This window comes from Podarcis erhardii (assembly GCF_964252035.2).
Source record: "Podarcis erhardii genome assembly, chromosome: Z".
NCBI classification, from domain to species: domain Eukaryota; kingdom Metazoa; phylum Chordata; class Lepidosauria; order Squamata; family Lacertidae; genus Podarcis; species Podarcis erhardii.
The window spans coordinates 37,615,338-37,629,081 of record NC_138504.1 but is presented as its reverse complement, the minus strand read 5'-3'; the positions used below and the strand labels follow the sequence as shown (position 1 = coordinate 37,629,081).

The following is a 13,744-nucleotide window of genomic DNA, read 5'->3' as shown; positions in this document are numbered from 1 at the left end:
TTGGTTCAATCGTTATGAGAGAGGGAGAAAAATTCCCCCTAGCTGCTTTCACTATGCCAAACATCATTTTATAAACTTCCATCAAGTCCCCTCTTGCTCGCCTTTTCTCTAAACTAAAAAGTCCCGAAGGCTGCAAACTTTCTTCCTGGGAAAGTCCCTCCACCCCCTTGATCATTTGGGATGGAGAGGTATTATAGTTAATGCGTTGGGGAGATGGTTGAAGATGGTTCGATGGGGTCAGAGAGAGTCGGTTAGTTCTCCCCCGGAACCCCTGCCCGAATCTTAGCCCCAGCTGTACAAAGCTTACCTGGTGCCGTTTTGAAAAGACACTCTGCACATGTTCAGAGGCACTATCATCCTGCGCTAACCCTTTGCTTGTTGCAGAGCTGAGCTTTTGGTTTAGTAGCGAAGCCCTGTGCCAGTGTCCCTGCTGGAAAGGTCAGCCAAGTGCTTGGCTGTTACAGCACTCCTCCCTCCCTCCCTCCCATTTGTCTCTATCAATAAGAAGGGTATGAGGGTTTAAAGGAGCGGAGGGCGGGTGGGAAGACACCATCCATCCTGCCCAGCATCTGCATCTTGTGATCCTGGAACTCAAGAGCCCCTCTGACTCAGCAAGTTATTAATAACGCACAGGCCCCCAGGCCTCCAGGCTTTTCCACTGCTGCAATCTCCATGCCAGCGTCTCCTCTATCTCTCCTCTAGAGACTGCAGAATGCACCGTTTGGTGCTTTTTTTATTTATTTTTTTAAAAAAATCACCAGCAAGGTTAAAATCTTCTCTTCCTCTCCCCCTCCCCCCACGCTCTGCGCCATCAGGCTTTCCCCCATCCTCAGGGACAGGCCTGACAGTCGTTTGTGTTTGTTTTTTGCTGCAAGCTTGAAAAAGCCGATCTGTGCCTGAGACTCTCCTGCCATCCCAAGGGACAGAGGTGTGCTTACGACAGTGCTGTGCCAGAAAACACTTTTCTCTCCTGTGGTGCCATGAAAGTTATGTGTTCTGTTTGCACAACTAGGACATGCTGCAAAAAGCAGACCAGTCTACATAGGATACTCCCTTCTGATGCTCTGCCACAGTCCCAGGCAGCAAGGTCGGCATTTAAAAACCCTGTTTTGGTGCCAGAATAGGGCTGTTAAGTCTGATCTGGGGCTGATCTTCTTACATTCTAAGGCCCTGTCTCTGCTTCTCAGAAGCCATATTCACACCATACATTTAAGGCCCCGTGATACCTATTTAAACAGTGACAGCTTACCCCCAAAAATTCTGGGAGCTGTAGTTTGTTATGAGTGCCCCTTACAGAGGTACAATTCTAGAGTGGTTTAACCATGGGTAGGCCCGGGGGCTGGATCCGGCCCAATCGCCTTCTAAATCCGGCCCACGGACGGTCCAGGAATCAGCGTGTTTTTACATGAGTAGGATGTGTGCTTTTATTTAAGATGCATTCCTGGGTTATTTGTGGGGCATAGGAATTCATTCGTTATTTTTTTATTTCAAAATATAGTCTGGCCCCCCACAAGGTCTGAGGGACAGTGGCCCGGCCCCTGGCTGAAAAAGTTTGCTGACCCCTGGAACTGTTTAACAATCAATCCCTCTTTCCAGCAGACCCTAATCATTGTAGATCTAGGAGAGGATTAAGGGTTTCTTCACAACTCTCAGTGCTGTTGTAGCTGCAAATAATCTATACCTGTAGTTAAACAGGAGGTGCAGAGTGGTAGGCGATAACTCTGGACTTGACTCTGGACTCAGATCATCTAAGGCAGCTTCCTGTTCTCCTAGCCCAGCTCAGGTCTTTATTTTCTTCACACCTGGCTTTTGATGCCAGGTGCCAGCGAAGGACGCATACACATTATCGGCTTAAAACACAGCACAGTTGTTCCTTGCCCCATGTGTTTAAAGTTGTATGTTTACGTTGCAGTACGGACCATTAACTGATTTGTTTCCCTGTGCCTGCAAACCACCCAGAACTCCTATTCAACACAACTATCTTCTGAGCATATTGCAATGGATGTCTGAAACGTACACATCTTGGTTTCACCGAGCAGTGCTCCCTGAGAAGCTGCATGATAAATACGGATTGTGGCCATAACTGTCAACATTTCCCTTTTTAAAAGGGAAATTCCCATATTCCGAACACGATTCCTCGCAACAAAAGGGAAAAGTTGACAGCTATGATTGTGGCTAACATCGTGGGTAACTGGCCACAAACACCAGCTGTGGTGCATTTGCACTGGAGCCAGAATAAATTGTAATATGTACACAGTGGTCAAATTAGAAGGAAAGTTGTCAATAATGGTCCTCATTTTTTGACTTGTCTGGCTTCTGGCAGGATAATTGGATGACTCTCAAGGCTTTCTGTGTGCTCTTTATCACATACTGCCATCCAGTGGTCAAAAATATGTATGTATGCCATAAAAAATAATAATTCTGAAGCGGTCAAACTCACAGGATGCATAAAGTTAAAGGATAAAAGAAATAGGGATTTGTTTTTAAGGCTCCCCTTATGAAATCTATGATTTCTGAATTCTATGAATTTATGAAATCTAGGTATAATCCTAGATGTTGACAAATGTAAGTGTTTCTCCTTTTGGTACTGGGTGTAGTGGTTAGAGTTTTCCACTAGGGCCCAGGATACCTGGGTTCAAGGAGTATGTGACCTTGCGCTGGCCATTCTCTTTTTAGCCTAACCTACCTCACAGGGTTGCTGTGAGGACACAACAGGGAGGGGAGAGAACTGTATCTGTTGTCTTGAGCTCCTGGGTAGAAAAGTTGGATATAAATGGTATCAACTAAATAATAATGATGATAATGATGATGATGATGATAATTAAAGAAAGGAATTTACTTATTTTACTTGTCTTTATATTTGTATCTGCTCATTTACCTTTGTACTATTTCTTAAACTTTGATATGAGCGCAATTGTTTTTGTCTTATAAATGGACATTTTGTCCCATTTGAATGAAATTGGATGATTAAGGGTTTGGGGGGTCACTTATGCTGGTTGGCCAGTAAACTATTTTAGTTTCATATTAATACAATCTAGGTTGTTTCCATCCTGAAGCACACTACATTTATAGCCTGTTTACCTCTCAGGAACTAAAGTTGCAGTACATGGCTTTCTCCCCACCTCCATTTCCTCTTCACATCAATACTAACTACATGCCAGCAAATGTAGGGTTCCCAGCCTCGGGCTTGCAGGATGCAGTGTGTGTGTGTGTGGTGCCATTTACAGGGGAGAAGAGGTAGGTGGAAAGGGGGGCACTGCACTTTCCCCAGTGACTACAGGACATACAGGTATGCCACATTCTGAATTTTGAAAAATGGGTCCTGCTGTAATGAAATGTTGCAGTACAAAGGGCTGCTTTTCGTTGTCCCAGCCAGCCGCACTTTTTTATATAAAAATGAAGCTCACCAAGCCCCTCACAAATCTGGGCTGTAACTGCCAGGGCAGAAGATTCAGGATGGATTCATGTGGAGAGAAAGTGTGTTTTGTCCTCCTTATTTTGTTTAAAGAAGAGAATATTCATAAAACTAAGTTATATGAATGTGTTGCTTTAGCAGATGGGTTGAATATAAGCACTGAAGGGCAATGACTTGGGCAAAACTGTTGAAAACGCTTTGTATATAACTAATCTTGAATGTAATCTGTTATCTGCAACTAGGTTAACAGAGGATAGGCATGAAGTGAATTTTAGAAAGAATAAATGTGAAATTCTGAAAGGTGGGAAACTGTGTTCAGAAGGGAGAAATTCTGATTTTTGTATGTACCAAATGTGAAGGGTACTAATGTTAATGTTAATGGTAAGAATGAGGCCAATGCTGTTCATGCTGTTAAACCACATGACAATGGTGTTCATTGTTTTCATAGATATTTTGGGCATGTAAGTTTTAAAACAGTTGCCAACATGCAGGAAGGAGGGAGCTGCGGCCCAAGATAGGGAAAAAAGTGATAAGGGAGCACCTAGCTACTTTAAATTACTTCAAATCCTCAAATTACTTCTGCACCCTGGGGTTCTAAAGGAGCTTGTGGATGTGATCTCAGAGACTCTGTCTATAATATCTGAGGATTACTGGAGAACAGGTGACATCCCTGCGGAATGAAAGTGGGCAAATGTTGTCCCCGTCTTCAAAAAGAGGGGGAAAAAGAAGAGACAAATAACTACCAACTTATTCAGCTTAACATCAATACCCGGAAGGGTCCTAGAACAGATAATTCAATAGTTGGTCTGTGAACACTTAGAAAACAATGTGATTACAGTGGTACCTCGGGTTAAGAACTTAATTCGCTCTGGAGGTCCATTCTTAACCTGAAACTGTTCTTAACCTGAGGCACCACTTTAGCTAATGGGGCCTCCCGCTGCTGCCGTGCCGCCGGAGCACCATTTCTGTTCTCATCCTGAAGCAAAGTTCTTAACCTGAGGTACTATTTCTGGGTTAGCTGAGTCTGTAACCTGAAGCATTTGTAACCTGAAGTGTATGTAACCCGAGATACCACTGTACTAAGATCCAGCATGGGTTTCTCAAAAACAAGTCATGCCAGACAAATCTCATTACTGGGTGGGTGTGAAAAGGGTGGTTCGCTACCTTAAAGGTACCACAAACTGCCTTTAAGGTACCACAAACTGCCATTTAAAGTTGTCAGCTCACAGCAATCCTGAACTGGTGAGTTACACTGATGTTGACTGAACTAAGGATTCCAAAGATTACAAATCTGCAGGTAGATGCGTATTTATGCTTAACAATGGTCCCATTTCATGGGGCAGTTATAAACAGAACTGTATGGCTTTGCCTTCTATGGAGTCTGAATACCTGGCAGCCACAGAAGCCTTCGGAGAGATGGTCTGGCTCAAACAACTGATCAAAGACTTTAGGTTAGCGAGAAAGGGGCTTGTTAGCCTGACCAGAGTTGCTGCAAGCTGACCCAAAGTGAGAAGTTCAACACAAGGACAAAGCACATCGGGGGGGGGGGTGAAGTTCCATTACGTATGTGAGGCCACCCAAGACGGACTTGTGCACTTGTCTAATTGCCATACCAAAGAGATGACTGCAGATATTCAGACCAAGCCTTTACCAAGAGAGAAGCTTCCAGAACCTTAAAGTCAAGATGGGACTCTGCATGGTTTAATATAAATATGAATTTATGTTGTTTTGCCTGAGAAGGGGTGTGTGTGATATTTAAAATGTTGGTTAGACTTCATTTTAAATATCCCATTAAAAATTCATGTTTTGCCAGATAAGCACATGAAAGGAGCTAATGGCCACAGAGTTTACCTGTAAACTTGCTCGAGAGAACTCTGTGAGAGAAACTCCCCCTGTGCCCTGACCGGGATGGGGTGGGGGGGGGCGGACGACATAGCTATACAGGCAAACCTTGGTTCTTGAAAGGCTTAGTTGATGAAAAAATCAGCTCCTGGACAGAAAAAACCTGGAAGTGTTCCAGTTTTTGAACGTTTTTCCAACGCAGCTTCCACTTAAATGCAGGAAGCACCTGCAGCTAATTGGAAGCCGCACCTTGGTTTTGCTTAAGATTAAGCTCAAGAACCAAGGTTCCACTGTATATTATCCTACCTGCCTGGGCACACACTCGTTCTTTCTTTCTCTTCCTCTCTCCACCATGCCAGCAATGTGAGGATATCTGCAGTCTGAATTCTAAGCTCAGACTCCATTTTAAAGCTAGACTTAAGTATGTCTTTGTAACTGAATTATCATGTTAAGCCTGCTTGAACAAAGCTGCTGTATCTGTTACTCTTCAACAAGTATTCTGGGTGAGTAAATGCTATTTTTACATTTTACAAGACTGTTTGTGTGGTTGTTAATTTAATAATAATAATAATAATAATAATAATAATAATAATAATATATTATTTATACCCTGCCTATCTGGCTGGGTTTGCCCAGCCACTCTGGGAGGCTTCCAACAAAATATTAGAATACAGTAGTCTGTCAAACGTTAAAAGCTTCCCTAATCAGGGCTGCCTTCAGATGTCTTCTAAAAGTCTGGTAGTTGTTGTTCTCTTTGACATCTGGTGGGAGGGCGGGTGCCACTACCAAGAAGGCCCTCTGCCTGGTTTCCTGTAACTTGGCTTCTTGCAGTGATGGAACCGCCAGCAGGCCCTTGGCGCTGGACCTCAGTGTCTGGGCAGAACCATGCGGGTGCAGACACTCTTTCAGATATACTGGACCGAGGCCATTTAGGGCTTTAAAGGTCCGCACCAACACTTTGAATTGTGCTCGGAAATGTACTGGGAGCCAATGTAGGTCTTTCAATGTAAGTTATGTGGTCTCGGCGGCTGCTCCCAGTCACCAGTCTAGCTGCTGCATTCTGGATTAGTTGTAGTTTCCGGGTCACCTTCAAAGGTAGCCCCACATAGAGCACATTGCAGTAGTTCAAGCGAGAGATAACCAGAGCATGCACCACTCTGGCGGGACATGGAGCTGGTAGACAGCTGCCCTGGACACAGAATTGACCTGTGCCTCCATGGACAGCTGCGAGTCCAAAATGACTCTCAGGCTGCACACCTGGTCCTTCAGAGGCACAGTTACCGCATTCAGGACCAGGGAGTCCTCCACACCTGCCCACCTCCTGTCCCCCCAAAATAGTACTTTTCTCTTGTCAGGATTCAACCTCAATCTGTTAGCTGCCATCCATCCTCCAACCTTCTTGAAAACACTGATGTTTTAGATTTGGAAGGATTTAATAATGCGTTTGGTTGGCATGCGTATCTGTGGTATGACAAGGTTAAAATACATAAGGCTTTCAAGAACCATGTTGTCAGAAAAGCAGTGTTCAATGTCTGGTCAAAATATAAAGACTTATTGGAAAATAAGACCCCAAGGTGGCTATCACCAATGGAGGCTAAGGCCCCGAAAAGACTCAATATGGAGGCCAAATGGCCGAAATATTGGGAAATAATAGAAAAAGATGGAGATAATTGGAGGTTGCAGAGTATGGAGAAAATAAAAGATAAAGTGCGAGATTGGTTACATTATGCTCAGATTTAAGAAGTCTTTAAGTTGGACAAAAAGATAGGATTTCAGGTGGAAAAATCAAAGTTAGAAACAGAACTGTTAGAACCCAGCTCTAAGATACTTTCAAGAATGTATAACTTGCTGCTAAAATGGAATACACAGGATGAAACGGTCAAATCAGCTATGATAAAATGGGCACAGGACATAGGGTATAACATCATGTTTGCTGACTGGGAAAAGTTATGGACCACCGGTATGAAATTTACGGCATGTAATACCTTGAAAGAAAACATTATGAAAATGATATATAGGTGGTACATGACCCCAGTCAAGCTCGCAAAGATATACCATCTGTCTGACAATAAATGTTGGAAGTGTAAAGAAGCTGAAGGAACATTCTTTCACCTCTGGTGGACTTGCCCTAGAGTGAAGGCTTTCTGGGAAATGATATACAATGAGCTGAAAAAGGTATTTAAGTATACCTTCCCTAAGAAACCAGAGGCCTTTCTTTTAGGCATTGTCGGCCAGAGTGTGCAAAAGAAGGACCGAACCTTTTTTATGTATGCTACAACAGCAGCAAGGATACTTATTGCTAAAGGCTGGAAAACTCAAGACTTGCCCACACTGGAAGAATGGCAGATGCAACTGATGGACTATATGGAACTGGATGAGATGACTGGCAGAATCCGAGACCAGGGAGAAGAATTGGAGGAGGAGAACTGGAAGAAGTTTAAAGATTATCTGCAAAAGCATTGTAAACTGTATGAATGTTAAGAAAGATGTAAGATCTGTAACATCAAGGCTCTAACAAATTAATAACCTTTATGTATAAAAGTCAATGTAAGTGAAAAATAAGATAAATCGTGGATAAATGGTATCCTATAATTAACCTTTGACAAAAGAAATCTAAAAGATTAAATTTGAGATTTGAATATTGGGAAATTTTAATTAGATAAACTAAATTAAGTTAATAATTTGCTGGTAAAACTTATGAGTCTAGAGAGTAGGAACAAGAGGCGTGAGGAAGTCCAAGGATGTTTATGAAATGATGATATCTGAAATTGATATGTTTTTATATATATTTATTGTTAAACAAAATTTAATAAATATTATTTTTTTTAAAAAAAGGAAATGTACTGGGAGCCAATGTAGGTCTTTCAATGTAGGTTATGTGGTCTTGGCGGCTGCTCCCAGTCACCAGTCTAGCTGCTGCATTCTGGATTAGTTGTAGTTTCCAGGTCACCTTCAAAGGTAGCCCCACATAGAGCACATTGCAGTAGTTCAAGCGAGAGATAACCAGAGCATGCACCACTCTGGCGAGACATGGAGCTGGTAGACAGCTGCCCTGGACACAGAATTGACCTGTGCCTCCATGGACAGCTGCGAGTCCAAAATGACTCTCAGGCTGCACACCTGGTCCTTCAGAGGCACAGTTACCGCATTCAGGACCAGGGAGTCCTCCACACCTGCCCACCTCCTGTCCCCCCAAAATAGTACTTTTCTCTTGTCAGGATTCAACCTCAATCTGTTAGCTGCCATCCATCCTCCAACCGCCTCCAGACACTCACACAGACATTCAACACCTTCACTGCTTCTGATTTAAAAGAGAGGTAGAGCTGGGTATCATCCACATATTGATGAACACCCTGCCCAAACCCCCTGATTATCTCTCCCAGCGGCTGCATGTAGATGTTGAAAAGCATGGGGGAGAGGACAGAAACCTGAGGCACCCCACAAGTGAGAGCCCAGGGGTCTGAACACTCATCCCCCACCACCACTTTCTGAACACGGCCCAGGAGGAAGGAGCGGAACCCCTGAATGACAGTGCCCCCAGCTCCTAGCCCCTCTAGACGGTCCAGAAGGATGTTATGGTCAATGGTATCAAACGCCACTGATCCAGCAGAACTAGGAAACAGCTCTCACCTTTGTCCCTAGCCCGCCGGAGATCATCGACCAGTGCGACCAAGGCAGTTTCAGTCCCATGATGAGGTGTAAATCCTGACTGGAAGGGATCCAAATGGTCTGCTTCTTCCAGGCGTGCCTGGAGTTGTTCAGCAACCACTTTAAGGGGGAGTAAAGGAGGAAATACCAGGAAAATCTGGTCTGCCTTAAAACATCCAGGATTACTTAAACTAAAAGGCTAAAACTAGCTTATCTAAACTTCCTTTTTAAGTTGCAAAAGGATGGCACTCTGCTGAACTCACAAATGTGAGGAAGGAAGGACAATATCTAATTTAAAATATCCTTTCCTATAGCATGTATTCACATTCCAACAGGCTCTGGGTGCTGATGGGAGTTGTAGTCCAAAAAATATGGAGTGTACCAGATTGCAGTAGGCTGATCGAGATCAGGGCTAGGCAGAAAATAGCTTGTGATCTACCCAATGTGAATGACTTATCAGTTCATTTCAGGTATGGGAGAACATACCATGCTCATTAATCTGAATGTATTACCTTCTTGTTTATTTTGAGATCTTTCTGCCCTATATGTTTGCAGAGAATACCGTAATTCTTGGTGCTTCCGTTCCCTGTCTTTGATATGTCTCCTTGGAGATACACAGGAGATCTCTAGAGAATCTCTTATTGAATGGGTGTGTAGGAGATGGTGTTAGAACAAGCCAGCTCCTGTCCCAAGGGAAGGAATAAGGGACTGTTTGTGTACACCATCTCTCTGTAATACAATAAAAATTAGAGAACATGGTGTAGTGGATAGTGTTTATGGGTAGACTCGGGGTTAATTCCCTGCTTTGCTGCGAAGATTTCTGGGCATCCTTAAGAAAGTCATTTTACCTAGGCCTGCTCAACCTTGCAAGGCTGTAGAGGGGGTATGTTAAATAAGAGCTGTCAAGTTTTAAGTGCAGTAAAAGGGCACTGCATTACAAATGGGCTGTGACTCAATTAAAAGCACATTCTGCAATGAGGAAACTAAAATCTGACATTTGCTCAATGCAAACTGGATAGATATTGCAAATATTTGATCCTGTCATTCAGTCAGTCTTGAAGAGAGGTCCTTGCGCTGTGGCCAAGTGCAGGCTTTAGATGGAAACGTTTGCAAGTTCAGCCCAAAATGCTGCGTTAGACTGGCTTTCTGACTCAGCAGGGCTCTTTAAAAAGCAGAGCTGGGAACCAGTGTGGTGTAGTGGATACAGTATCAGACTAGGATCTGGGAGACCAGGGTTCAAATCCCCACTTGGCCATAAATCTTACAGGGTGACCTTGGGCTAGTCCCTGTCACTGAAGCTAACCTACCTCACAGGGTAGTTGTGGGGATTAAACAAAAAAGGGGAGAACCATGTATACCACTTTGAGCGCCTTGGAAAAAAGGTGGGGTTTAAATACAATTTATAAAATAATGATAATGATAATAACTCTATTGTATCATACAACTGCCTTTGGTATGAGGATGGGCATTAGCTCAGTGAAACTGCATCTGATTTACATGCAGAAGGTGCCAGGTTTAATTCTCAGTACCGGTATCTCCCGGTAGGGCTGGGAATGCCCCCTGCCTAAAGTCCTGGACAGCGGCTGCTTGTCTGTGTAGATCAGTGGTTTTCAATCAGTGTGCCGTGGCACCCTGGGGTGACTTGAGGAACATTCAGGAGGCCTCCAGTGGGTCGTCCTTTCATTAACTTGCAGCCCGTATCTTCATGCATATATACATATCTCCCCATGTTTATCTCCCCAGGGGCAGAATGGGGGAATTCCCACTTACACATGTCCTGTAACGGAACCCCAGTGTAAACGCCTCCCATAGGGGTGCCGTAGAAAGAACGTGGTTGGTCAAGGGAGAAGTGGACTCAAAAAGGTTGAAAACCACAGGTGTAGACAATACTGAGCTACTTGGACCAATAGTCTGAGCTAGTATATAGCACTTTCTTATGTTCCTATAGTTGGGACTGTTCTGTTGCCTTACAGCTCTCTACTAATCATGCGTATTTGGAAGAAAGTCCTGTTGAACGCAATGGGTCTTGCTTCCAGGTAGGCAGGCTAAGGATTCAGCAGCCTTAGTTTTTAATGTAAATTAAGGCCTGCATCCAATACTAGCTTTGCTCAGGAACAGACCCAATGCAAAAAAAATGGACATGACTTACTTTCATCCATTAATTTCAGTGGGTTTATTCACAATCTACTTTTTCTGACTGCATTTTTAAAGTTTTTTTAGAACTGCTTTTAATTGATGAATTTTGCTTATACGTTCCCTTTCTCCTAGTCAAAGGCCAGAGGAGACTCACAGCATAAATTAAAACAGATACAACTAAAACACATTGTAAACATAAACATTAAAAATAATTATAATGTTGTATTTTAAATTATTGTAACCCACCCTGGGACTTTAGGGTGGATGGCAAATAACAAAAGAACTGTTGTAAACAAAATATGCCCTTTTCCCTTATGGGGTATCCAAGAGCCTGTATAGAGTCCTTAAGTGGGTTCCCTATTGGTAGGAGAAAATAACAGAGGCCAACCAGAGAATATTGAGAAGCAAAGCAGCTAGTAAGCCTGATCTTTATTAAAGCTGTTGCAACCGGGTGCTCCCCTCACACGCTGGAGGACCCAGAACAAAGGTCTGCCTGCCTTTATATAGACATTTTAAATTGCCCGCCCTGCAGTCCAAGACCACCCCCAGAAACATCATACATACATCACAGAAGGGGTGTAGCCCAAGACCACCCCGCAGATGCATCATACCTAAATCATAGAAAAGGTGGTCTACAGCAGAAATCTGAGTGCGTTGTTTATCTCCTGTCCGGCAGGTTACCTGTTAATGGTCACTTGATTGCATTACCTGGGGAGCCTAGCCAGTCTTTTGTAATGATAAATACTTAGTTCCTATTCATACACAGACATACCCTTAAGACAGGATTTGTGAAGGAAAAGACACTGGGGAGGCTTTTCCATTTTCGTTTGACCTTGCAGAGAAATATTTGAGGTCAATTTGGGAGGGACAAAATGGTTTCAGGACTTTTTCTGTGGGGTTTCAGACATGTGGTTTATATATGCAGTTATGAACATTTTATATATATATATATATATATATATATATATATATATATATATATATATATGTGTGTGTGTGTGTCCTTAAAATTCTTATAACACAACCAACCACTCTAAGTGCTTAATTTTGTTGGGATCAAGTCCATTCTTTCTGTCTTTCTCTTTTCCCCTCTCTGATCTGCTCTCCCACCCATTTTTTTCCTTTTTATTTCTTTCTGTTCTTTTCCCTTCATCCCTCCTCAGCCAAAGTGCCCTGCTTTCCCCGGCGGGCCCGGCAGGCGCCGCTGTCCCGTTTCGCAGGCCTGGCCGCTGCGGGTTCAGCTGTTCACTCCAGCCCGGGGATTGACAGGCCTTTTCGCAGGAGGCGGAGGAGGCGGAGGCAACCATAGCAGACACTGAGAGGCAGTCGCGAGAAGCCTGGGAGGTCGCCGCCGCCTCTGCCTTGCAATCCGCAGCCATCCTGACCCCCGAGCCCCCGAGCTCCCCCGCCAGCCGGCTCCCCAGGCACATTTGGCTCCCTACAACCACAACAGGTGGGTATTGGGGGGCTCAGGATGCAGTTCGGGGGCTTTTCTGTGGGGCGAGGTGGGAGGCCGGGCAGTTATAAAATGGAGACTGAGGAAGGAAAGCGAAGGAGTGAAGTAGGCCAGGTTTTCCCCCACCTCAGGGGTGGAGGGGAATGTTTTTTACCATCCCCCCAACAATCCTATTAGCTCTCCCCACCTACTCCCCCTTTTTGGCCCTTAAAGGGGTCGCAGGCCCCCCCTTCCATATTTGACTTATTTCAGACTCTGCTGACCCCATTTTGTTTGTTTTTGTTTTGCAAATGCAAAGCAGACCTCCATCCAGTTTTGATGCCTCCATGCAAAAGAAAAGGAAAAAATCCAGAGCAACACCCAAATATGCATTTGGTTTAAGTCATTTTAGGGGTTATGAAATTATTGTTAGGTGCTCCTTGCTATTGCTGTTGCTAATAATTTGTGGTGGAGAGAGGGAATTGGAAGGTTTTGCAAGGGAGAATTGATGAAAGGGCGTTGGTTCCCCACCCCCCTCTGAAGTTTCAATAACAAACCGTGCAATTGTAATGATCGTTATTACTGCAAAATTGTGCGATGCTGATTTCAGGGATGGAGAATGGAGGTTTGTCCTTGGTTTTGGAGAAGATGTGGGCCAGTTAACACCCACCTCTTTCTATTCCCTCCCCCCCCCCCGCTTCAAAACCAAAACATAAATGAGAGTGACTGAATATATTTTGGGTGCACTGGATTGGGAGAGTCTTGACTTTTAATTAGTGTGTTGCCTTTCAGCGTTGCCATTTTGCCCAGGCTTCTGTTTTGCTTTTAAATCCATCTCTGCCTTCCATTGTTTTGGCCGTGCGTTGTGGTTGTGGAAGGCCTGGATATGTATATCTACGTGTGTGTATCTGTGTGTGTCCCCTGTGACTGAAACTGCAAAACTGTTTCTTACCTTAGATATCGGTCTCTGACATGCCATACATGTAAAACATGTGTGTGTGTGTGTGTGTGTGTATGGGCATCTTTTAAAATAGCAACCGACATCACTCTTCCATTACGACACACCTGATTGTATACAGAAATTGGCATTTTTGGCGGGGGTGGGCACACTTTAAATAGGGTAATAACGTGGAATTTTATTCTTATTATTTCAAATGCGGAAAGATGAGGATTCTTTAATTTTTTTTAAAAAAAGAAAGAATTTTGAATCTCAACGGAATTTCAGAAGTTTGGGTCTGATCTTTTTCATTGGTTGTGTTGTGATCCTG

At 43.7% G+C, this 13,744-nt stretch overlaps 1 protein-coding gene across 13 annotated transcripts in view; it reads left to right on the top strand.

Moving 5' to 3' along the window:
* Positions 1–12,205: 12,205 nt before the first annotated feature.
* Positions 12,206–13,744, top strand: part of PRRC2B (proline rich coiled-coil 2B) — a gene marked incomplete at its 3' end in the record, with an annotated part of 74,951 nt that continues 73,412 nt past the window's right edge. For 5 of the 13 annotated variants that reach the window (XM_081848445.1, XM_081848442.1, XM_081848438.1 and 2 more), the window contains exon 1: positions 12,208–12,494. Of the gene's footprint in view, positions 12,495–13,744 lie in introns of all 13 variants that reach the window. The other 8 variants (XM_081848443.1, XM_081848437.1, XM_081848449.1 and 5 more) reach the window with 4 other exon arrangements.